Genomic DNA, 21343 nt, shown 5'->3' with positions numbered 1-21343 from the left:
TCCCTGCCTGCTCTCTGTCTCTGATTCTTGGGCTCCTCTTGTTCTCTCATTCTCCCTGACAGTTTTTCTCAGGCCTTGGCCTCTCCTCTCTCATTTCAGGCATCCCTTCCCTTTCAACATCTGAATCTCTTTTGCCTATTCCTAAATCTACCTTCTAAATCTCACTCCTTTCCCGTCGGTGGCCCCACGTTTCCTTCTGCCTGTAGGAAGCTCCTTAGCAACTCAAGTTCAAGATTTCGAAAAGCAGGTCTTTAGTCTGTGCCCTCCGAGAGGGCCGAGGCGTCTCTAGCCGCCCACACTAGACCTGCCATCTGTCCGCAGTTTTCAATGACAAGTTCCAGAGTCATGTCAATTAACCTCTGGTCAAGAGGCTCTTCCCTTCCTGTCACTGCCACAGCCACTGCCTGGGCTCAGGGCCACATTCTGGGCCCCGGTCATGACCTCCTGAGGGGTCCCTCATTTTTCTCCAACCCCTCCCCCTGCTATCAGGAAAACTTTTCCAAAACTTCCGTCTGCTTCCTTAGCAAAAATCTCCTGGCTTCTCCGTCTGGCCCAAGGTAATGATGCAATTTACCATCCAGACCAGGACATGAGTGCCTGCTAAGTCACTTCAGTCATGTCCGACTCTTGGTGACCCCATGGACTGTAGCCCCCCAGTCTCCTCTGCCCATGGGCTTCTCCAGGCAAGAATACTGGGGTGGGTTTCCATGCCCTCCTCCAGGGGATCTTCCCAATGCTTGGATTGAACCCAGGTCTCCTGCTTGACAGGCGGATTCTTTAGCACTAGTGCCACTTGGGAAGCCCTGCACCTTCCTCCCCCCACCCCCGCCACCCCAAGACCAGGACGCTTCTGAACCAAAAGGGAGCTGTTAGAGGTCAGGCTGGGATGACAGCATTCACCAGAACACAAGGGTGTCTCATTCTGGCCTCATCTGCTAGCCTGTCTCCCACCCCTACCCCAGTCATGATCCCAATGGGGTCACAGCATCAGATTAGCCTTGTGTCTGTGGCCATGCTGTGTTTTGATATTTGAAATGACTCTCCTCTTCTGCAGTTACATTTAACCCTGCTTCTCCTTCAGACATGGCTCTCCCCCGATGTGTCTGCCAAAGTCAGCTAGAAAGTTGCCAGGGTGTCCTCAAAAATCCCTTGTACTTCCTCTGACTCTGTACCCATGATAGCTTTGGCCCTGGACTGCTGCAGACAAGGCTGCAACCTCGAGCAATTCCGTAAGAGTAGACACCTCAGTCTCCACATCTCTAAAATGGGTGTAACAGCAGTGCCTTCCAGGCCCCTGTGGGCACTGAATGCTGACGTAATGTTTGTGAATCACTCAGAACGGTGGAGGGGAGGGGTACTCATATACTTGCTCTGATTACTGTCTCACAGAACCTATCATGCTGTGTCACAGACGAGGGACTCACCTCATAAAATCAAAAAGCTTAAAGCCACAGTTTTCTCCTCTCTCCAACCCTGGATACAGTCCTGACTTCCTGGTAGGTGCCAACACACACCTGAATAATGGAAGACTCCAGGGGTGAGGGAGGTGACAGAAAAGGCTGGTGGTCTGGCTCAGCGACTGTGGGCTCTTGAGGGTCAAGCAGAATCATTAGCTGCTCTTTGCAAGGGGTCCCAGGAGGAAGCCGAGTCCTAGGAGGGTCTGGAGAGAAGGGATGGTTTATCAGATGCGGACTTGAATAAAATGTCTACCTGCAGGATAAAACTCCCGGGCTCCCCTTCGCGTGGTTCCACTGGGTGTGCTGTGAGCTCATTAGTTCTAAGCCCATGTCACTGGTCTTGAATAACTGAATATTTCCCCATCTTTTGGTGTATCTTATACGTGTGCTTAAATCCCATCAATGCTGCACTTCACCGCTGTTCAACAGCCTTTTGCATTATTTCTGTTTTCAGCAGAAGCTGTGTGCATTCCTACCACCTTGCAGCCCCTACCACCTTCCCTGGCCCGCTATGTTCTAACAGGTTTACGGGGACCAGTGGAGGAGCCAGAGGCCTTTCTTGAGGAATCCTGCATCACCACGGACTGTCTGACCCCCTAATCCAAGGAGTGGAGAGAGAGAGCACACAGGACTTGAAACAGGCAACGACTATTTGCTATTTTGCTAAAGGACAGAGGAGCCTGGCAGGCTGCAGCCCATGGGGTTGCAAAGAGTCAGACACAACTTAAAGACTGAACAACAACAAAAGCTGGAACAAGGGGGATTCTTTCATGGAAGATAAAAGGCTAAAAATCAATGACAGGGTTGTCTGTAGGCTCAAGTTTCATCTTATCTCAAGAAAGAAAACACATACACACAGGAATCAGTTACTCCAGCCTTTCTCTATTAGATTTAGTTCAAAGATGTCACTTGCATTGGCAGTCAAGTGGTATGGGCTATTTATTTGAAGGATACTTGATAATCCATTTGTTTATTGATCAAGCTAAGCAGGTGTCTGTAACCCTGTTTACTTGGAAGGAAAAGACATCTTCTATTACGTGAAAGAGAAATCTTCTATGGGTTAAAAAAGAGTCCTGTTCACATAGAAAAACAAATTTATTGGGGTAGAAAAATAAAATCAAGTGCTGTCTAAGCTCTGATTATGTTCCGAAGAACCCAGAAAGTTATGTGACATTGAAGATCTACAAAGAGGGGGGGCATTTTCTCATTAAATCATAGTTGGAGAGAAATGAACCAGAGCCTGGGGAGTGGGTGGAGGGGCGGGGAGCTCCAGAGAGATTGTTCCCCAGTTTTGGAGTGTTGGATGCCTGCATACACAATTTCTTGGGAGGAACACGAAGAGGGAGTTGGACATTCAACCGTAAAGATGGCAAAGTGAAATGTTAGTCTGTGTGAAGGAGGAAGTGCGCCAGAGGAAAATCACTGGAGCCTTATAAAGGGTCGGGCATTTTAGATAACGGTGAATTTTTGATTGCTTAAAAAATGTTCAGAAAACAAGCTATGCATGGACAAAGATGTAAGTCAGTCCCTTTGCAGCAGGAGCAAAGAATCTTATAAACAGATTTTTGTAACTCTGAATGCCAATCACATCACCAGGAGCCGTGGGCTCTCTGAGAAGAAAACCATTTCATGCACACTCTGGACTGATTGCAGTTACTTGAGGCTGAAGTCAGGATTTTCTCCATCAGGTGCTGTTGTCTGAATACTGGTGCACTCCCTGTCCACCCCACCCCACCCCCATTCATTTGTTGAAATCCCAACCAGAAAGGTGATGGTGTTAGTAGGTGTAGCCTCTGGGAGGTGATTAGGTATTAAGGGTTGAGCTTTCATGATAAGATTAGTGTCCTAATAAGAGACTCCAGAAGGCTGGCTAGTCCATTCTGCCCAGTGAAGACACAATGAAAAGATCACTGTCTGATACTGTGATCTTGGACTTTTCAGCCTCCAGCACCAAGAGAAATAAATTTCAGCTGTGTATTCAGTTCAGTTCAGTTCAGTCGCTCAGTCGTGTCCGACTCTTTGTGACCCCATGAATCGCAGCACGTCAGGCCTCCCTGTCCATCACCAACTCCCAGAGTTCACTCAAACTCACATCCATCGAGTCGGTGATGCCATCCAGCCATCTCATCCTCTGTCGTCCCCTTTCCCTCCTGCCCCCAATCCCTCCCAGCATCAGAGTCTGTGTATAAACTGCTCAATTGATGGGATTCTGTTATAGCAGCCTGAATGGATGAAGACATTGGAGCTAAACCCACTTTACTATAATGAGAGAATCACAGTGTGTTGTAACTGGGCGTGGCCTCCACTATCCCCAACACTCTCATTGTGCAGAGGAAAGTACAAGAGAAGAGGTAACTGATCCCTCATCACACAGCTACTTGCTCAGCAGAGGTAACCGATCCATGAGCACAGAGTTAGCTGCTGGCATCCTGAGGATGACGCCTGGGCCAGCTCATGTGTGTAAATGCTGGCCACCAGAGAGAGAGTATGGTCATTTGAGGAGATGATGCCAGGCATTCTGGCACGTAAATATTCCTTTAGAGTCCGAGCCTGCTCTGCTTCATTACTGACATTGAGTAATAATGAGAAGTGACATTCATTCAGTGACACTTGGGCCATGCCTAGCTCTTTCATTTACAGCTAGGTTTCTAGGTTCTGTGTTGGATGCCATGTTATTCTGCTAGGCATGTTATTCTTTGACTGTCTGTGGGCTTATGATTTTCCATGTGACATCCATTTAATCAGATCCTTTGGTGTCCTGCAACTTGTTGTTTACTGATTATGCCTCATCTCAAATTATTTCCTCAATTACCATCTACTGGACTGAACTCCAGCCTCTAGAGAGGCAATCCCCCAGGCTGAGGCATCTCTAGTCCCCTAGAGGGTCTGATTTGTTCAATGGTGGTATTTTCTACCTCTTAAGTCTCCTGTGGGCCTTATATTCAGTGTACTTCTAAATTTCCTTGGCAAGGCAGTACAGTGCGAGTCATGCATTGTTGGGTAGACCACCGAGAGTCTGCTTTTTTCTCTGCAAGTGGAGACTTACAGCAACCACATCACAGGTCACTGGAGGGGACTGAATGGAGCAAGATATTTTCTGAGAACAATGGTGTCACAACAAGTATTAATGTTAGTCCCCTTTGGATGGCTCTTTCTCTATATCATGGGTACTTTTAATTCACATGTGAACCATGTTCAATGAGTTCACAGGGTGAATGAGACCATCCAGAGGAATCCATCATTTGTTCACATCAGCCCTGCTGGGAAGGCTAGAAAAGGCAGTCAAAGTAGATGAAATGTCCAACCAGACTCTCTCCAAACAGGGAGCTGAAATGGAGAGCTTAAAGGAAATATTTTTTTCATGATGTGCTGTGTGTGTGTTAAGTCGCTTCAGGCATGTCAGACTCTTTGTGACCCTGTGGACTGTAGCCCACCAGGCTCCTCTGTCCGTGGGATTCTCCAGGCAAGAATACTGGAGTGGGTCTCCATGCCCTCCTCCAGGGGATCTTCCTGACCTCCAGGGAATCTTCCTGACCTCCAAGGATCGAACCCACGTCTCTTATGTTTCCTGCATTGGCAGGCGTGTTCTTAACCACTAGCACCACCTGGGAAACCCCACGGTAGTGGTGAAATAAAATGGGCATATTGGCCATACTACCTCATAAGCCACTTAACTCAGGTGTATAAATAGTTTAACTATTCCCCGCTACTTAAACCATTGATTTTCCCAAGCTTCCATTCCAACTGTGGCAGAATTTAAGGCAAGTTGAGGAAACTCAGCTACTTGAAGGTCTTGCCTAAGGTCTCCAGTTGTATCTCTCCCTTATGGCACATCTACCCTCTTGCAGGCAGAGTGATGGGAAGCAGGGGGTGTGCCCATGTCAATGGGAAAGATGGTCTTTGTCTCCTGCCACCTTGTATTCATGGAGGCATCTCTGTGAAAGGTTGTTGCTGAACCATGAAAGATGCCGGGACTTTTGGCCTCCAGAGGAGAAGAATTCAATCCGGGGCCAGAGACGAGGCTTGATCGCTCAGAGCTTTTGTGTAATAAAGTCTTATTAAAGTATAAAGGAGACAGAGAAAGCTTCTGACATAGACATCAGAAGAGGGCAGAAAGAGTACGCCCTCACTAGTGTTAGCAATGGAGTTACATACTTTTAATTAGTTATTACAGTGAATCAAAAGAATGTCTGGAGGTTGTAAAGACCTTACTAGACCCACTCCCATAATTTACATTTTAAGATAATGGGATTAGCCAGAAGGTTTTTTCCAGAAACTGTCCTCAAGCAGGATACATTATTGTTATATAATCCTAAGGAATGTAGAGGGAAAAAGTTTGTCCTTTTTTCTTCCTTGAAAATTCCAGACCCCTTTCTCCTTGGGGACCCCTGGACTTCTTATCAACCTGCCTAGGAATTGACTCATCTGGGGATGGCTATCACGCTGTTTTGCTCTGCCCATCAACATCCCCATCGGTATCTGCCGAGGCAGCTGGTTCTTCGCTAACCTTGGACTTGCATGAGCCACAGGCTGCTGTCAACAACCATGATCTTACGGCCCTGACACACAAAGGTATGGACATGCACACTCCCATGACCTTTTGTCTTAGAGCAAAGGGGGACAAGGCCTTCAACCCTTTGTCCAGCTTTCTCTTCTCTAGATTCTCCCTGACATCAGTATAGGCATCTCTCATGGTTCCTTTCCATGGCTGAGCATGGTTGAGGGCAGAGGCCCATTGGCTAAATATTCTGTCAAACCTATTGCTCCTGCTAAGCTTTGGACCTTGGAATCTTAAAACTCAGAACTGAATGTTAATGTATTTTCTTTCTATTTTGCTTGATCTTTCTTTCTCTGGGAACAAGAAACCAGGTCTGCTCTGCTTGCCTATCTGTTTTATTGGGGTGAGGTACACCACAAAGATGATATAAACAAACAAAAAAAGGGCAAAGTCCAAGAAACAAAAATGAAAACAGAAACCCACCCAATAAATGTCACATGGCAAAGATGCTTGCTCCTTTGAAGAAAAGCTATGACAAACCTAGACAGAGTATTAAAAAGCAGAGACATCATTTTGCAAACAAAGGTCTGTATAGGCAAAGCTATGGTTTTTTCCAGTAGTCATATACAGACGGATGTGTGAGTTGGACCATCAAGAAGGCTGAGCACCAAAGAATTGATGCTATCAGACTGTGGTGTTGGAGAAGACTCTTGAGAGTCTTTTGTACAGCAAGAAGATCAAACCAGTCAATCCTAAAGGAAATCAACCCTGAATATGCAATGGAAGGACTGATGCTGAAGCTGAAGCTCTGAATTGACTCATTGAAAAAGAACCTGATGCTGGGAAAGATTGAGGGCAGGAGGAGAAGGGGGCGATAGAGGATGAGATGGTGGGATGGCATCACTGACTCAATGAACATGAATTTGAGCAAACTCCTGGAGTTAGTGAAGGACAGGGAATCCTGGTGTGCTTCAGTGCAGGGGTCACAGAGAGTCAGATTCAACTTAGCGACTGAACAACAAGTCCTCTCCATGGGCAAAGCACAGCAGTGGTGGAGAGAGAGCTGAGCGGTGAAAGGTAAACTGGCTCTTTCCAAGTGAAGGAATCAGCACCAGGGGTGAGGCTCTGTGCTCCACAGAACTGGAGGTGAGAAGCTGGCTCCTGAGCGCCCCGGCTCCCCAGCACCCCAGCTCCCCAGCGGGCAGTGGGATGAGTGGTCACCAGTATCGTTTAGCAGCACAGGGCATTTAGGAGCAGACATCAAGGCTGAGAGCTCACTTCTGAGAAGAAGCTGTGCTTGCAAGATTGTGACAGCTCCTTCCCCCTCCTTCCCAGCAGTGCAAACAATGATTCTTCACATTAGTCTGCCTCCCTCCAGACCCTCATCCATCTCCATCCGAATGGCCTGAGATGAACACTGTCCAAAGAGCTCCTTTAAAAGCCTCCCTCAGCACAAACGTGCCGATGCCAGCCATGGCTCCTTCTCCCTGCTGGAGGTCAGGTCCCCCCAGCCCCTGTCTGCAGAATTACCACCTCCCCTGAGACCACTGGTGCTGTGACCTCTGCCCACCCGGTGGCAGCCCCTGCTTTGCATAAGACCCTAGTGCCCCTACTAAGCCTTTTCCGGACCCATCTCGTGGCTCTCCATGGCTGCTAATGACCACCCTTTATTCATTTCAGTGGCCTGTTGGGTCTCCTCAGGGCTTCTGCTTTTGACCTTTCTCACTCAGTCCTTATTGTCCCGTCAAATGGTTTTGGCGCAGAAAAGTGCAATTGACTCATCTCACTGTAGAACGGCAGCTGACAGGCATAGGTGAAGCTGGTTTTCGAATTGTCCTCTGTGAGCTGCTAAAGTCAAGCTCAGCTTCTCCCTCTCCACTGCTCCCCTCCCCCACTCCCAAATGTCCTTCCTCTTTCTGGGAGGGAGAAGATGGTAAGAGTGACACCATGCACAGGGGACCGCCTCACTAGGCTCCCTAGCTCTAGTTTCTTATCCTAACCCAGAGAGGCTCTTCTTTTGACAGTGTTTGAAGGTCTTGTAGAAATGAAACTATTAATTCCATCTGCAAACTATACTAAAATCATGAAAAGGTAACATGGCTGGATTACAAATCGTGCCACAGGGAATTGCAGGGACTGTAAAGCTGGTGTGTTAGTTTCCTATGGCTGCTGTAACAAATTGCCACAGACCTAGTGGCTTAAAACAAGAGAAATGTATTTCTTTATTTTTTTTTACAGCTCTGGCAGCCAGTGGTCTGAAATGAGTCTTCTGGGACTAAAAGCAAGTGCTGCTTCGCTCGGAGGCTCGAGGGGAGAATCCCTCCCTTGCTCCTTCCAGCTTCTGGTGGCCAATGGCATTCCCCAGTGGGCTGCTCATCACTCCAACCTCAACTCTGGTGTCTCACTGTCTTCACTCCATCTGAAATCAATCTTTCCTCTTCTTTATTCTTACAAGGACATTTAGGGCCTAACTGGATAATCTTCCCATCTCAAAATCCTTTCTTGTTTAATGGCTAAGTCTGTCAACACCTCAGGTAGGGCACAATGCCATCATCCATCTCTTGTAAAGGGACCAAATGGCCAACTGGCTTGAGATTAAGCATTGCATGTGACATTCTGGAACATTCATTCTGCCCCAGGCAATAAACATTACCACCATTTAATCTTCCCAATTTAGCAGCTAGGAAATCCTGGTGGTGGTGGTTTAGTCAAGTCTGACTCTTGCAATACCATGGACTGTGGCCCACCAGGCTCCTCTGTCCATGGGATTTCCTACACAAGAATACTGAAGTGGGTTGTCATTTCCTTCTCCAGGGGATCTTCCCAACTCGGAGACTGAACCCGCATCTCCTGCATTGACAGGCAGATTTTTTACCTCTCCACCACCAGAGAAGCACCTCAAAATCCTTACTTCCACAATATTTGTAAAGTGTCTTTTGCAGTAACTTGTACAGGTTTCAAGGATTAGGACATGGGTATGTTTGGAGGCCATTATTCTGCCTACCAAAACAGGAAGACCATTTTCAGCTTGAGCCCTACACAGGAAAGGATCCCTCTTGCCAAGGGGAGTGGATGACACCCAGCTCTCAGGGAGATCACTGGCACGATCTGAGGGCCAGCAGACGAGGGAGACTGCTGCAGGGTCACTCAAGTGGACCAAAAGTATTCCAAGGGTTAGCACATAATAGAAGCAGATGACATTTTGCAGAGCTGTGTGGAGAGAAAATCATAGTCACCAAAACAAGTGATGATTCCAAGTGATTCGAGACTAGAAGATTGTGGCAGATACGGATGGCTGCCTACCCTCAATGCACTTCCCATCTTTATTGCTGCCATAATCCTGATTTTCCCTTGAACATGCTCAGCCCCAGAGGCTGAATCATCATTAGTATAAAGCTGGGATCACGATGCAGACTCAATAGGTCTGGGGTGGGTCTCAGTTCAGTTCAGTCGCTCAGTCGTGTCCGACTCTTTGCAACTCCATGAATCGCAGCACGCCAGGCCTCCCTGTCCACACCAACTCCTGGAGTTCCCTCAGACTCATGCCCATCGACTCAGTGATGCCATCCAGCCATCTCATCCTGTCGTCCCCTTCTTTTCCTGCCCCCAATCCCTCCCAGCATCAGAGTCTTTTCCAATGAGTCAACTCTTTGCATGAGGTGGCCAAAGTACTGGAGTTTCAGCTTTAGCATCATTCCTTCCAAAGAAATCCCAGGGTTGATCTTCAGAATGGACTGGGTGGATCTCCTTGCAGTCCAAGGGACTCTCAAGAGTCTTCTCCAACACCACACTTCAAAAGCATCAATTCTTCGGCACTCTGCCTTCTTCACAGTCCAACTCTCACATCCATACATGACCACTGGAAAAACCATAGCCTTGACTAGACGGACCTTAGTCGGCAAAGTAATGTCTCTGCTTTTGAATATGCTGTCTAGGTTGGTCATAACTTTTCTTCCAAGGAGTAAGCGTCTTTTAATTTCATGGCTGCAATCACCATCTGCAGTGATTTTGGAGCCCCCCAAAATAGTCTGACACTGTTTCCACTGTTTCCCCATCTATTTCCAATGAAGTGATGGGACCAGATGCCATGATCTTCGTTTTCTGAATGTTGAGCTTTATGCCAAAATTTTAACTCTCCACTTTCACTTTCATCAAGAGGCTTTTTAGTTCCTCTTCACTTTCTGCCATAAGGATGGTGGCATCTGCATATCTGAGGTTATTGATATTTCTCCCAGCAATCTTGATTCCAGCTTGTGCTTCTTCCAATCCCGCGCTTCTCATGATGTATTCTGCATATAAGTTAAATAAGCAGAGTGACAATATACAGCCTTGATGTACTCCTTTTCCTATTTGGAACCAGTCTGTTGTTCCATGTCCAGTTCTAACTGTTGCTTCCTGACCTGCATACAGATTTCTCAAGAGGCAGGTCAGGTGGTCTGGTATCTCCATCTCTTTCAGAATTTTCCACAGTTTATTGTGATCCACACAGTCAAAGGCTTTGGCATAGTCAATAAAGCAGAAATAGATGTTTTTCTGGAACTCTCCTGCTTTTTTAATGATCCAGTGGATGTTAGCAATTTGATCTCTGGTTCCTCTGCCTTTTCTAAAACTAGCTTGAACATCAGGGAGTTCACGGTTCACGTATTGCTGAAGCCTGGCTTGGAGAATTTTGAGCATTACTTTACTAGCATGTGAGATGAGTGCAATTGTGCAGTAGTTTGAGCATTCTGCAATTCTAACAGGCTCCCTGGTGAAGTAATTGTGCTTCTCCTTGGGCCACACCTTGAGTAGAGAGGGTCCGAGCCAGTCACAGAAATCACATTACCCCTTGCTGGGGACTGGTCCAGGATGAGCATGTGACTCAGTCTTGGCTAATGAAAGCTAAAAGAAGATGAGTTGAAGGTCAGGATGGACTTCCAAGAGAGATTTTCTCCCTGATGAAAGACCAGAGAATTCTAAGGAGAAAACAAGATCGCCCTTTGTGTAATGTCACAGGAAGACTTGAGGCTTTGAGTAACGGCAGCTATCTTGTGACCAAGGGAGACACACTCGAGAAAAGTCAATCCACTGAGGAGGAAAACGAGGGAAACATCTCTGAGCCATCAAAATCTCTGGACTCTTGCTGCCAGACTTTTTTGTTAAGTAAAATATAAATGGTTTAATCCCTGTTTGCTCAGGTTGCTATTGTTTGTAGCTGCATATACCTGACCTCAGAAGAAACCTAAGGAAGAAGGGAAGGCATGGAGAATTGGAGTCCAGACACAACCACCAGAAGGAGACTAAAGGACTGAAGACTAAAAACCCACCTGTTCTTCACAGTAAGGAGTGGGATTAAATTCCTGTGTGAACCTCCAATCACTACTATGAGGCTTTATGCACTTACTATATGGTAAGTGTGCCTTTGGTTCTCATTCCAGAGTTTATAGTAGGGTCTCAAGAATCCTTTAGTTACTTCTGTAAGTTACAACTGGGTAGATCCTACCTGTAATAATTAGAAATCTAATGTTGACATTGAGCTGCCCTTTAAGTCACTTCCCCTTTTATCTAAACTATCTAAACCCCCTCTATGTAAGATATTTCTTGCATGTCCCTTTCAGTATGTTTATTTCAGTCTGGGCACCACATCTCATGCAAACACTTCCCAAATCCTCCAAATGCTCCCTCAGCTGCATGCATCACAGCTATCAGTCACAAGATTAATTAATCCTCAGTGTAACTTGAGCTACTTTAAAGAAAATCCCAGGCAAATAGACATAAATACCTATTTTTCTGGTAGAATTGTTTGTTCGAATTCCCTCATTGAGATCAGACTTAATTATGCAATATCATAGAAATATACAAACATCTGCGATTTTATTTCTAAGCACATTTGAATGACAAAGACTTCAATATCCTGTGTGGCTTCTGTAACATGATGGACCTTCTTGAGGCTGGGGGTAGGGAGAGAAGGGAGTTAAAGAAAGAAGGGAAAAAATGACTTCCTTTATTCAGAGGCTCTGGAATTCAAAAATATATCAAACAATCCCGGGACGTTGTATAGCGCTGATTCTAGGTTCTATACCGATTTTTCTTTTAAGAAGTAAATCTTAAGGATGTCACCATTGCCTCTGGGATATGGCTATAGCATGCCTATAGCACTGATTAGCTACATAACTTCTAAACAAGAAGGTTACTAATTTGCCCGACAACTCCCCTCCCATCCAGTGCTGTCCTTTTGTTTTCTGAGTCAGCACACCTGCTCATAGAGGAGCCTGCATCTTGCAGAGCTGTCACTTCTATCAAACACAATGCCCTCAGGATTTATGCTCATCATTAAAGGGGAAAAAAAAAAAACTTGTTAGAGTATTAGCCGAGCCCAGTGCAGCACTGTTAAATTAATTTTTAGAGATGTATCTAGGTCAGACATCTGCATGTTGCATATAAACACACCAGCTAGTTACCTAGCATTGGCATGTTTCTAAAATGTTCGAGCCACGTTTGTTGGACACTTGCTGTTTATTCTGGCCCTGAAAGGAAAAATGACTATTTCTCCACAATATAATCTTAATATAATCGGGATGTCTCTTCTGAAAGTTGGCTGCCACAAAAATATTTTCAACCATCTCTTTTGGAGACTAAAGGACATTAACATTTCTGTTTTTGTTAACTAGCAGTTCTTCATATAGAATCTTTTAATGTCCAGATGATTGATTAATTCTCCGCATCTCACTTTATCTTCTGAGTAGAAAGAATGTCTCTTTAGAGGCGATGAAGGTTTGACACACAGCTGAAACAATGAAGGCACAATATGTTGTCCTTTGGGTAGAAATTTAGCTTCACTGAGAAATGATACAAGAATTGAGTATTCTGGTGGTGGTGAATAAAAGATATTTGAAGTATGTGTACCTCAAAGGCTCTCTTGTAAAAAAAAATAAAGAAAATGTGTATGATACCCATTTCTTTCAATGTGATATCATGCCAATCTGAAATATAACCAAAGTGGGACAAAATCAGAATAAAAACTGTGACCTCGAAAATGCCACCCCTGTGAAGATTTCTGTGCTGTTTTAAGGACATGTATTTCTTGTGAAGGGCTTCCCAGGTGGCTCAGTGGTAAAGAATCTGCCTGCCAACGTAAGAGCCTCAAGAGTCTCGAGTTCAATCAGGAAGATCCCCTGGAGAAGGAAGTGGCAACCCACTCCAGTATTCTTGCCTGGAGAATTCCATGGACAGAAGAGCCTTGTCGGCTACAGTCCACGGGGGTCACAAAGAGTGCCCACAACTGAGGGACTGAGCATGCACACACATATTCATTAACCTGATGGGTTCTAATGCAGCCTTCTTGGAGCTAATGCTGTAAAAATCTAAGGCACAGTAAACCAGGCCGGAACAATAGCAACTGTCACCTGGTAAGAAGGCAGAGAGAACCAGCAAGCATGTCCTGACATGGGCCTTTATGAGATAGATGAGAAAACTAAGATTGAAAAGTGAAGTAGCCAGACTAGTTCCACAAACACACTTTCACTGAAAAGCGTTGTGTGTCAATTCCTATTATTATAGGACCTGTGTGAGTGTGTCGTTCCTATTATTGTAGGACTTGTGTAAGGAAAGGAGTCATGTCCGACTCTTTGCAACCCCACGGACTCTCAGGCTCCTCTGTCCATGGGGATTCTCCAGGGAAGAACACTGGAGTGGGTTGCCATTTCCTCCTCCAGGGGATCTTCCCGACCCAGCGATCAAACCTGGGTCTCCTGCATTGCAGGCAGATTCCTTACCATCTGAGCCACCAGGGAAGCCCAGACCTGTGTAAAGAAGTCTTCTGAACAGCTAGTACTTATGAGAATAATACAAGAGTTCTAGGAAAGAACTGGAATGCCTCTTATTGCAACTTGAAATGCGATTTGAACTGATACAAATACAGGGCACCCATTATAACCTGTGTTTTATTCTCTGAGAGCTCCGAACCCCCTGGGAAGAGTTGGGTAAGCAACAGTGCAAGATAGAATCTAACAAAGAGAGGTTTGTTCAGTACAGGGTGTGGAGAGAGTAAAAGAGGGCAATGTGATAAATGGTATCCAAATGGAGTAGTAATGATGGACAAGTGAATCTCTGCGAGGGCCCTGACCACCTTTCTGATGACCTTTTGCTCTGGACTTTGATGAACCACCCAACCACAGAGATTTGTAAATCCCAACCAAGTGGAATGCTGACAATATGATCACATCAAGATGTAACTTGTAATTGCAAAGTCACATTCAATTAGATCACTGGCACTTTTTGTGACCCAACGATATGACATGATTAGGTCTGAAGCCAGCCCAGGAACATGCATGATGATTGTGTGATTAACTAAGTCGGTTCACAGGCATGGTGAGTCATGGGCATTTGAAAGCCTGAGACTGCCTAGAGCTGGGGAGACCTACAGCTCATTTTTGTGATGGCTTGGAAAGCTCAGATTGCTCATTAGAAAGGGCAAAATATCCCTTTGATTAAAACTGTTTTGATCACTAGTAAGGGTATGATGGCTGGAGTTTTTGACATCATTTTTCTTGCTGTTGTCTGAAAGCTGTGTGTTAATTAATCACCAGCAGGTTTTGGGGCACACTCTGATAGATCCTTTCCCATATCTGCCACTTGAACTTAGGAAGGTTAATTTTCTCATCTGTAAAATAGGGGATTCTAATCATCCTTTCTTATTGGTTGTAAGAGGATTAAATAACATGCATACTTCCTGGCACACAGTAGGTACTATTTACTATTTGAACTTTTAGGAGATATCTGTCAAAACAGAATCATCTTCAGGAAGCTTATTCCATACCTATTGACTGATTTTAAGGGCAAATGTAAACAGTGAAATGACCATTCATGCCTCTACAGGAGAACCTAGTCTCCCCAGCACCCAAACTGCCTTATGATACAAGAGTCAGAAGAATTGATGGAAACAGAGCAAATCACAATTGAACTTATTACACAATGTGGCCTAATTATACAACTGAGAGATAGACCAGGCCAATTCATGACCCACAAAAGTATGCCACATGTCAGGGAAAGCTGAGCAAATGAGGTCAGTCTGTGCAGTGGGTGGGCACTTGGCCCAGACGGTGGTTATGAATGGGCTTCTCTCTGAAGCTCTATACCAGCAAATTCAGCACCACTATGAAAAAGAAAAAAACGTTCTTTACCTTGAGGTCTCCAAATTTGTCTGTTGAGCTAACTGGAGCCCTTATTATAAGCACAGATATCTGACAGAGCCCCAGATCATTCTTATCAGCAGGGCTGGAAAACATCATCCTGGTCTAGCTTTTTACAAGCCAGTCTGGCTTCTGGCAAGGCCCACTAGCACAGGTGTACTAGATTGTTATTTTTATTCATAAGTTTGTTTTCAAATGTTTGCGATTCCAGTAAAGCCCTCCAGGAAGCTTCCATGAATTAAAATATAGGCACTAATGTCATCTCTCTGCTCAAGTTCACCACTTAGCCCCTACCCAACTGATCCAGAAATTCCCCAGAGTTCACCCCAGAGACACAAGGTCCAGCTGCTTCCTGACAGCGAATCTCTGAGAAACACACTGGAATACATGAAGGACCTGGAGTCTTTGTTCAGTGGTACATTCAAAGCATGGCCATCTCCTTCTGATTGATTTGTTTACAACAGGAGTTCTGAAAGTGGGGTCACCAGCTCCTGCCTCAGCATCACCCGAGAACTTATTAGAAACAAAATTTTTGGGCTGCGTCCCAGAACTTTTGAATCAGAAACTCCAGTATTGGGCACCAGAAATCTATTTTAATAAGCCCTCCAGGTGATCTTGATGTACTCTAAAAGTTTGAGAACCACTGGTTAAAAAAATTTTTTTTTTCTTTCACACTTATTTCAATACAGGGAACCAGTAAGTATTTAACTAGTTAGGCCTCTCAAACATTTCTTTACATTTGTCTATATTCAGTTGGTTAGAGGAAGGAAAAAAGAAACCCACCTCATTTCACATGATTGACATTCCTGCAAAGTAGCCTTGAGTTGAAGATATCAAAATGAGATGATCAGAAGCTTTTTATTAGAAAAAGCAGTATTTTAATGCTGTTACTTTGAATATTTATATTCATAAGCCAGAAGTCATTTTTTTACACAAACTATGATCTAATCATAGTGTAATGCCTCTTCAAGGTGCAACTACTCCATAGATTATTTATGACTGTTTCCATGTACATAATGCAATGTGATTCAGCAGCTCAAGCTGTGAAGTCATTCAGGCCAGTTGTCCAAGGAGTGAAAAGAATGTTTTAAACCTAATGGTCCCTTATGACTCAACTTCTTTGATTCTTTTGCTACCTATATGTAAATTACTCTTACACAAGCATGTTCTATAAGTGTATATAATAAATAAGGGTGTGAGATGTATGTATAAACACAACTATACAGACAGAGAAATGAAGTTTGTAAATAAATAGGACTTAAATGGGAGAAGAGGTCTATGAAACACACGCACACACAAATGCATAAGGAAAACCATATTATGTAACACAATATACTCTATTTAATAATTCTCACATTGGTGTCTAAAACTCAAAAGAGCAGAGTTAAATGAATGGGAATTGAAAGTGCATGATAAATGCATCCCTCATAGCATTTAAATCTCTTCCACTTGATTAAAAATTCCTAGTTCCTCTTCACTGAATTGTTTAGAGTTTTTGAGCAGCCTCTGCCCTGATTAAAACAAATTAGCATCAAAGATCCCCTGTTGAATGAGAAATCATTAATTGAGAAACATGCAATGCTCCTTAATTACCTTTAGAACAGTGAGAGAACAAATAATCTCAGGTTCCAGAGGGGCCTCCTGCTTTGCACTGTGGACTCATTTCGTGTAGCTGCTGGAATAAAACTCAAGTTGCAAACACTATTGGGGAATATCAATGTGAGCTTCAGTAAACACACTGCTGATTGTTTATCTAAAAGAAAAATATCTAGATAAGGACTCAGAAGGAAGGAGGGGGAAATGTCTGAGTTTATTATCTTGTTGAGAGCTTTCAAAGTGTTTTACATGTGCCAATATTGGTTGAGAAATAATATAAGCTGTTCTTTCTGGTACAAATTTTAATGCTTTGTGTAAAATACTTCATTTATGTAATTATCTGCTAACACTTCAGATGCTTATATACAGATGAGTAATTTTATCATTTAACAGTAGGATAGAAAGCAGCAATGTTAAATTTCACAAAATCCAGCTACAAATGGAAATTCAAATCATGATGTTGCACCTGAGTCATTTATTTCTTTATCTAGTGATACAATAAATACAGGAGCTTCTGTGGGTCCGGTGAGACCTGATGTACCCTTCTGCCTTCTCAATCTAGAAAACACTGAAATAGCATTAAGAAATCAAATTATAGGTGCTATGACAACGTAAAGAATATCACTAAAGGTTCACACACACACTTCCATCTGGACAGCTTTCTGATAACAACAGTCATATGTGACTGGATCTGAGTTTCTGAAAACTCTATTTCTCCTAAGTACCCAGGAAGGAAGGAGGCATGGTAAGACTCGTTATTTAGCTGAGGATAGTATCTTGGTTTTATTCTAGTTTTCTCCATTTTATCCACTAGCTCATGGGTCAGCAGCCTTTGAAAAAAATGACAGAATTGATTCAACCACCTCTGCTTCTTTGGGTGTTTTTGGTTCATGTATAGTTTAAACTGGTTCATGTAATATAAAGCACAAATGACCCAAACAATGCTGCCATTTCAAAACTGATATTAATGTGGTTAAGACCCAATTCTGGGAGTTTGCATTTAATTTTAGTAACATGAAGGGACTTGTTTTGCATGTGGAATCAAAATTTTTTACCAACAGTCACAGTAGATTTCAAACTTTGTGAAGATTTCTGATTATTATTCTTTATCTTCTATTCCACCAAGATAATAAATTTGACATTGTCATAATCTTTGAAAATACTGCAGAAGACTTGAAGACTTGAAGTCTACATTACCAAGACTACACTAAGGCTATCTACACAAAGTAATTTGCATGGGAAAGAGGGGAGGTTAGGAGGGACAGAGAAAGGAGACTGTCGTTAATTGGATCAGTGTATTATGAGAGGATATAGGAATCTTATGGTATATTGAAACAGTAGAAAAACTGTTATTTTTTCTCATGGATTCCCATTAAGGTATGTTCTTTATTTGGCCCTTCTACTTTAGGACAAAATAAATCTCAATTCACTAATGTGCAAAAGGCCATGTGGTTCATATATGCTATCAAAGTAAGAATTACTAATGAAAAGTCTATCCCGTAACTGTCTTCTATGGTTTAGGAAAGGAAAATCTTGTCACTAAAACAGTGCCTATTATGTACAAAAACACAAACAAAGCATCCTTATATATCTTTACAAACGTCTAGTTTGTAAAGCTTATGAGAAACACAGCCTCTTGAGAAACGAAATGATGCTATTTGGTATTTTTCCCTCACAGAAGGGTTGTTTCTTTTAACAGTCAACACATTGCATTTTTGCAATGTTGAAGGTCAAATTGGAGTTGTCACTTCAGAAACCAGCAAGGGGTGGATGTTGTGTACTCAGAGTTTGTTTCCCCTTCCAACTAGTTCATCTGCACATAAATGTTCAGAAGACCGTATTCTTTATCCTCACAGGGCAATGAGCTTCAAATGAACCTGAAGTTCTAACTCTCCGCAGGGAATAGTCCTGATAAGTAGGATATCCCATTTGCCATTATCTATTTGCGCTGCAAGGTAATTCATTTTAGGTTGAAATCAAATTGTTTTAAGCTGAGCTGGTATTTTTATTGGTGTCCTTCCAGCCGGCCTTCCTTTTAAGTACCATCGTATTTCAAACAAGCTGATCTAAAGGAAAAGATTACCACTGCCAATGCTCATTGTCACAAGGGAACCAAGATGTTCAAGACCTATTTTATGTTATTTATTTTTTTAAGCATTGATAGAGATATGAGAGTGCTAGTCTGCTACGGGGGAAACAAGCTGACTAGTTGATGAAGGGTCAGAAAGATGTGTGATGATGGGAAAGAAAAACAATCTGTTGGTATTTGCTGTAAAATTACCCTCTAAAGTTGAGAAAATATTTGCAAAATGTAATAAGTACTTTAAAAATCCTGAGAAGCACAACTCTGAATTACCAGGTAATATATACCATTGGTTTCTATTGTAATTTGGTTATTTGGGAACTCTGGCACATATATGCCCTTTAGTGTTACCCAAAATAATCAAGAGAACTGTTGCACATGATTCTCTGAATTTAACTTTGAATCTTCTCATAGTAAAAGGATAAAACATCAAACTCTGATCTACTTCCTATTTCAACAACATAAACCCATCACAACACCTAGGTAAGATAGATGAGCACTTTTTATGCCAGGTTACTTAGGAATAGTTTAGATACTGGTCCAAGCCATTAAAAGAACTGGCATTTGAGGTTCACACTAAAACTCAAATGTATCCCACATAAGACCTATTCTAACACAACCTATACATCACTGAAAAGCACAAAATTTAAGGTATCTTTCAGCAACAGGGGCTATAGAGGCACAAAGAATTGTTTTAAGAATTTGCTCAGTAATGCCATCTCCCAAGGTGGATTTTCTAGAGTGACATCTCCTATGTGACCATGCTCATAGCTGGTTTAAAGAGGATGGTGCTTAAACTGCTGTCTTGCCTCAGTGAAAATTTCACTTCTGCCAAAAATAAAACTAGTCAAACCTTTGGATGGATGAGTAGAATACAGCATATCTGGAGGGGTCTTCAAGGGGTTCAGTTTCTTGTTCACTCAGGGCTGCTGCACAGCCAGTCAAGCAGGGCACAATTATTTCTTCATCAAAGGGTGGGATCCCTGGAAGGCAGACAGGTCAGAGTGGAGGGGGTGGGGCGGTGCAGTTTCTAGAAGCTCATCCAAAATACAATGTATTTTCATATTTAGGAAGCAAAATAATACTTGCTATTTTCACTTGAGCACCTGGAGAAAGTAAAGGTCAACAATACTTTTTGGTGGTTGTAGCTGTGCCAGGCACCCTGATGCTAAACAAGAAGAATCCATTAGAATTTGGAGATGGGGTTGCATGTTCATCAGAAAGCACTGTGAGTTTGAGCTGAAAGAATGCTAGCCCTTCACTCCAGCCACTTACAGGTGATTCTCAGAGGAAATCTCTTCAGGGCAGAGAAAAATAAGTGTTGAATTGAAATCCTCAAATCCTCTGCTAAGCACTGATCCACCATCAAGAAACTGAAGAGAATGCTGCAGGTGCAAATGTTCAGAGAAGTTGCTGCTTTTGGTTGTAAGAGGCTCCAGGGTTCAACTCTGAGGGCTACATGCTTCAGACACATCTTCCTCTGAGGCCCGCCCCCCAAACTCTCACCTTTTCTGGGACATGCTAGCAGGCTGGGCATGTTTCTTAGGGCAGAGCGGTCCCCTTCCCTGACCTGACCTCTGGGATGTGTGGAGTTGGGCTGCCCGGGAGAAAGGGTCTGCCATGTTATCCCCCAGAGCACTAGCGGGGCTACCCTCAGGGTTCGGCCTCAGGTCAGGAGACAGAGGGCTTGCCTGAGCCCCTGAGCGCAAGAAGGGTCAGAGATGCTTGGTCCTCCTGTGGGGTTGGAGGGAAGAGAGGCATTTGCACCTGTCTTGGCTACTCCCTTCTTAATAATGCCAGACTGAGGCCCACAAGAGCAGTGACACAGACATGGGCCAGGACACAGAGGGCAACGTGGGGACGAAACCCCAAACTCGCCAAAGAACAAGCAGACTTTTCTTAGAAAACTCCTCAGCTTTGCCCCGACTGCACCAGAGTCAGAAAGAGGACTTTCACTGCCTCCTTGGTGGCTCGGTGATAAAGAACTCACTTGCCAATGCAGGAGACACAGGTTTCATGCCTGAGTCAGGGAAGATCCCCTGGAGAAGGAAATGGCCACCTGGGTGCTCCAGTATTCTCGCCTGGGAAATCCCATGGACAGAGGAGCCCGGCAAGTTACAGTCCATGAGGTCGCAAAAGAGTCGGGCATGAGTAAGTGACTCAAGAACAATAAGAACAACTTATGTAAACACAGAACACGTGGTTTGGACAGAGATCTTCAGTTTTGGCTGGAATCTTGGCCACTTAGGCGTCCATTCTCAGGAACAATTGAAGTGTTCAGCTCGCAATTCAAGGAGAACATGTAGGGAAACTTCCCTGCTGGTCCAGTGGTTAAGACTTCACCTTCAAACGCAGGGTGTTCTGGTTTGATCCCTGGTCAGCGAGCTGAGATCCCATATGCCCCATGGCCAAAGAATTAAAATGTAAAACAGAGGCACTGTAACAAATTCAATAAAGACTTTAAAATGATCCACATCCAAAAAATCTTTTAAAAAAACAAACCCAAAGAGAACATGTAGAAAAGGCCAACAAAAATCAG

Source organism: Oryx dammah, unplaced genomic scaffold (assembly GCF_014754425.2).
Source record: "Oryx dammah isolate SB20612 unplaced genomic scaffold, SCBI_Odam_1.1 HiC_scaffold_14, whole genome shotgun sequence".
NCBI classification, from domain to species: Eukaryota; Metazoa; Chordata; class Mammalia; order Artiodactyla; family Bovidae; genus Oryx; species Oryx dammah.
Note: the sequence above shows the minus strand (reverse complement) of the source record.